Genomic DNA, 6000 nt, shown 5'->3' on the forward strand with positions numbered 1-6000 from the left:
CTATATGTGTATATACATAGAATTAAGTGTTCCAGACAACTCTCAGAGACTATAAATTACATCCCGGTAACCAATCTGCATCAATTTAACAAGGTGTTGGGTTGTTTTGTTTTTGCTATAGCAAAAACACATGTACAAATATTTTTATACATATAGATTCCTTCCCTCTGTCTTAAGTTACTCTTTGGTATATATAGCTAATAGGGTGAGTGAATAGAGTGCTGGGCTTGGAACCAGAAAGATTCCTCTTCCTCAGTTCAAATATAGCCTCAGATATTTACTAGTTGTGTAATCCTGGACTAATCACTTAATCCTATTTGCCTCAGTTTCCTAATTTATAAAATGAGCTGGAGAAAGAAGTGGCAATCCATTCTCCAATATCTTTGACAACACAAATGGGGGCATGAAGAGTTTGACATGACTGAACAACAACAAAAAATGGTATCACTAGGCCCCCAAGCACAATTTAGTGAGTTTAGGGAGTTGATTCTTAATTGCTTTCCAACTCATTTCTAATCCACCTGCAGAAAAAGGACTGAAGGAGTCTGAATGAAAATTGAAGCATAATTTTTCATTCTATTTTTTCTTTTTTTTATTGCAAAATTCACTAACATAGAAATATGTTTTCCATGATTTCACTTATTTAATTGATATCACATTTCATGCTTTCTTAATGGGTGGTGGAGGGATGGAAGGAAGAGGATTCAGAACTCAAAAATAAATTTAATAAATGTTTAAAAAATAAATAACACTTGGAAAACTTTGCTTTGAAAAATTAAATTAAAGGACAAAAATGCTTTCCAAAATGGTTGTACTAATTCACGTTTCACTGTACCTACCACAGTTCCAACAACTGACATTTTTTCTTTTTTCCTGCCAACTTTGCCAATCTGATTAATTTTCACTTGATAGTAGTAATTTAGAACATTTATGTACAGTTGTTGATAGCTTGCAGGTCTTATTTGAGGAAGCTGGTTCTTATCCTATCATTAGTTTTTACAATTCCTTTAAAAATCTCCCTTTCTTGATCCTCATTCTCAGACTTGTTTGGCATCTGACTGTTCCTGATCTGATTTTACCTTCCCTCCAAGGGCCCCTCCCATCTTCCTGTCCCCTCCTGTTTTCCTATTAAATTTGATCTCTGGTTGTATATGAATCATATGTATTTTTAAATCATTTTCCAAAGGTACATTTATAATTTCACATTCTTTTAAACCATTGCCTTATCAGAAAGTATTATTCTGACTTGTTGTCACCTCTCCTTTTCATTTTCTTTAATTGTTCTGATGAGATCTAGAAGATAATCTATTCTCCTTGCTAGTCTCTTTTCCCTTCTATCCAATTAAATTCTTTTTTTAATGTTTTGATGAATCCATGATTTCATTAATGTGGTCAATCCCTCCACCAATGCAAATTATAATTCTTTATTGTCTCTGTGATTCATGTCCATTTTTATCCATAAAAACCTCAAACGAGGATCCATCTGTTCAGTTAGAGGCACCCTTATCTTAATATTTAGGGAATACAGATAAAGGAAGCATTGTATGTTGAAATATACATTGTATTCTGTCAGAATTTCATTCACATTTCTTCCACTTACTGCCAATATGATCTTAAATAAATGACTTCACTTTGTGATTCTGTTTTCTCCTCTATAAAATGAAAGGGTTGGACTAGGTGACCTTGAATATCCCTTTCAGTTCTGAATCTCTGATCTTATAATTTAATTCATTTATTATTGGTCTATAATTTAATGTACCATATTGTCCAATGCATTTCCTTCTGCCTACATAACTAGATCACCTCCTTTTTAGGGCATATGTATCTGTAATGTTATCTTTTATGCCTAATATAAATCAGTGTTAGCATCTTCAGCCTACTTCTACCATGTATTTTTCATTGTCCTGTGTGTTAATTATATTTTTTAATTCTCTAAGATCATCATATCACTTTTCTCACAGCCAAGTACCATCTCCCAGAAAAATAGCGGGTTGAGAAAAAAAAAGCTACATATTAGCTTTTGTGGCAGCAAGAAAGCTAGCATCACAAAGAGCATACCATTATCTCTCATATGTCATCCAGCCCCATCTTTTGGGTGTCTCTGATTTTGTGATTCTCTTGCTACTTAATTCTGAGCTCAAGCCATTATCCATCTTCAAATGCATCCTCACATATGCATATTACTATGTAAGATTCATATACTGCTGGAATGGAAATATGTAAATGGATTATTAACTGTCTACTAAAGTCATTCCTTCTATTACAATCAGAGGGCTTCTTGGAATTCTGCATATTTAGTCTGATAGTGTAACATCTTATTCAACAGCCTCAATCAGCATGCCATTTCCTCTCCAACCTTTAATTAAATGGAGTTTCTATTTCACCTACCAAACCCCCTTAGGAAATAATTTATAGTTCTTGCCCATAACATAAACATATCAAAATTCAAGTTAAATAAAATTCATATACAGCTAGGATTTTCCATACCCCTTTTGCCACTTGGATCAGTGCAAAAAACCCTAGGCATTCTGCAAAAAGTCATTTTATTAGCTAGATTTTCCCAAGCTACCCCATCTCCCTTATTCCCCTTCAAGAGTACAGAATGGATGTAGGGAAGTGGAGATCTATCTAGGTCAATATTGAAACATGGAAGTTTAATTAGCATTTAATTAATTTTTCATTAATTTACTATTTCCTTCCCTATTTGAGGTAAATGGGTACTTTCCCTTATAGAGTGCCTATATCCTTAACCTTCTCATTCTGTTGCCACATCTCCCCACCCCACACATACATCCTTATGCTATTTCTTAGAAGTATTACTTTTACTTTGAAGCTCTCCAAACGGATGATGAGATAAAGTCTCATTGCAAATACCTTATCAGAAATCAATTAAAAGATGTTTCTAAAAGGCTTTCTCATTGTAGTCTCAGTACTTACTAGAACACTGACCCTTTGTCATATAAGGTACTGAGCACAAACACAAAATATCAGATAGTAGAAGGGGAACATAGATATACACTTTCTCTAGCTTTTCTTCTCTATCAATTAGAATACTATGAAAATCTCTAGGAAAATAACCACTTCGGGGAAATTTCTTCTCAGGAAATATAATAAATGGAGCAGTGTCCTCATCTTATTTTAGAGACTTTTAAAAATATACAAATTATCTCAAGGAACAGAAGTCCTTCTTTTTTTTCAAAATGCCCATACCATTCCTGTATGCCCCTGATGGTAACATAGATCATCATCACTGTCCTTATTACATCAAATCCCAGTGCTTGTAACACAATACTACCATCTTTACACCTCCCCAAACCTGGTGACATTTGCTTCTAAACCAGACATTTCTTAACTCCAGGCATGTTCTCTGGCTATTTCCTATGTCTCATGGGAAGTTCTTGCTCCTCATTTCTACTTCCTGGCTTTCTTCAAGTCCCAACTAAAATCTCAGTTTCTTTAGGAAACCTTTCCCAATCCCTCCTAAATCTACTGCCTTTTCTCTGTTATTTGCTATCCTGTATATAGTTTGCTTGCACATATTTGTTTTCATTTTGTCTTCCCTATTAAATTAAGAGTTCCTTAAGAGTAAGGGTTGTCTTTTGTATTTGTATTCCCATAATTTAGCACAGTGCCTGGCACATATAGAGTAAGCATTTAATAAATGCTTATTGACTGACATCACTACTACTGATAGTTTGACAGAGTTGGTAAACATTTAAGGCAAATCCTCCTCTAGTCTCCTATATTTAAAGTGGCCAGTTATACTCAGAGAGTTCCCTAATTAATAACTAAGCTTTGCCAGGTCAATGAGTATTCACATTTTCCCTAATGCATGATTTTGCCTTTGTTCTTCTCAATTATCTGTCTCTAATCTCCCAGCCTTATACAGTGTTTCAGTAATAAACACTGCAGCTGTCACAGTACTTTGCACATGGTAGACTTTAGATAAATATATGTTGATGTGTTAGCAGGAAGGAATGGAAAGCACTATTGAAGTCTGCTTTAGGATAAAATAATTGGGCTTATAAATATTCAATTCTCTGGCATAGAATGCCCACTAATTATTGCTGGTTTTGCTACTGGGTAGACTCTTAAGGGGAAGTGATTAATCTTTACACCCTTGTGTAAATTATTTGTCTTTATTATTTTAAATTGAACACAAAATCCATAGCAGCAGTTTTTTAAATACCATTAAGCAAACTTGTTCCTCCAACCATACTTAGTTTTGTAATCCTCTCACTTTTTATTTAAATGCATTTCTAGAGCTCAAAATTATAGTCTATTTATTTCTTAAACATTTCATTCCACACAATAAACCCTCAACAAATATTTGTTTCTGGATGAGAAGAATTATCAAAGTCTACTTTGGGATATAGCCATTGGATTAAAAATAATAGAGTTGAATAGAGGGCAGATCAACCAATAAAAATCCACATTTTACTTATTCTGTTCCCTTTTATTTCTTCTCTGCCTTTACCACCAGCATAACCTCTCTTTATATTTGTTATACTGTGGTCTCTTTGAAATATATAAACCAGTTCTAATTACAAATTGGCTCAGATTTCACCCAGTACTATAACTGAACTCAAAAAAAATTATCTCTGAGGTAAGGTCAAAAACACTATTACTTACTTCAGCAATTCTTTTAGTGTATATGTAATTCCTATCAAGAGAAGTGAACAGAAGTCCTAAAGCACATCTAAAAAAGGGCTGCTCCCCAATAGATATATCCTATATATAGCCAAAAGAAGATCCAACATCATAACAGTTGGAGAATTTGCCTCCATATCTCAAGTACATTTGGTGAGAATCAGATGTTCAAAATAGGATCCAAATTAACCATTTCACCCAAACTTTTTCTAAAGCAAGAAACAAAAGTCTTTCATTGGGAAATTAAATCCTAGATTGAGACTGTGTTAATAGCTACATGGCTCCAGTTTTTTTTTTTTAAATAGTTGAATGACCTCACTTTCAAGCCAAATCAGAAATGAAGCAGCTCATTGCACTGACTATTTAGCATTATGAGGTGGTGCTGAAAGATTAAACCAGAAGATGGTTTGTTTTAAAAGGTGTGTAAAATCCCAGCACCTTAGACATTCCTGTAGCTATACTAATCATTGGTAATAATTCCTTACAATAGTCTTTTGCAGAGGTTTTTTTTTTTTTAATCTAAGTGCCTGTCATTTATTTCACACCCATTTTGTTGGGAAAATGAAAACACAATTTAAGCCAGAGATCTCATTGTGCAGGGAGATGCCAGGTGGAGTTCTAACCCTTTTTAGCTACACAATACTTAGGGGATTAGTAAATCCATTGTTTGAACTCCTAACTACAGAATCTCTTCCTAAGGATAAACTTAATAGAGTCTACTTTAAAATATTAACTTGAGTAAAATATTCACTAATTTTAAGATGATTTTATTAAAGGAAATCATGGAGTTATATAACTTACTAAGGAAAGCAGTGTAGTATGATGGAAAGAGCCATAAATCACAAGTCACAAGACCTTAGTTCTAGAGCACAGACAGTATCTCTCTCTCTCTCTCTCTCTCTCTCTCTCTCTCTCTCACACACACACACACACACACACACACACACACGTACATACACACACGCAGAGTTACATTTAGGAAACTTCAAAAAATACAAAAACCAGCTTTATGCAAAAATTGACCTTTGTTTTAACCACTGAAGGGTACTGGTGCCCAATTCTTGTTTGATAATAAGAGCCAAGTTAAAACAAACTCACACCCATTAAAAAAAAATTTATTATATATATATATATATATATATATATATATATGCATATGTATATGCATATATATATATATGTTATGCAATCCATCCAGTTCCAGAGGATAATCTGAGAAAATACCGTATTCCTTATGGTTCTCAGGAAGCTAGTTACCTCTGATTCCTAAATCCTCCCCTTTTGTAAATAGCACTACTTATTAGTTTTGGGATAAATGATAGTGTAGATTTGTCAAGTTCATGTTTCTAC

This window comes from Sminthopsis crassicaudata, chromosome 4 (assembly GCF_048593235.1).
Source record: "Sminthopsis crassicaudata isolate SCR6 chromosome 4, ASM4859323v1, whole genome shotgun sequence".
Classification (NCBI taxonomy): Eukaryota; Metazoa; Chordata; class Mammalia; order Dasyuromorphia; family Dasyuridae; genus Sminthopsis; species Sminthopsis crassicaudata.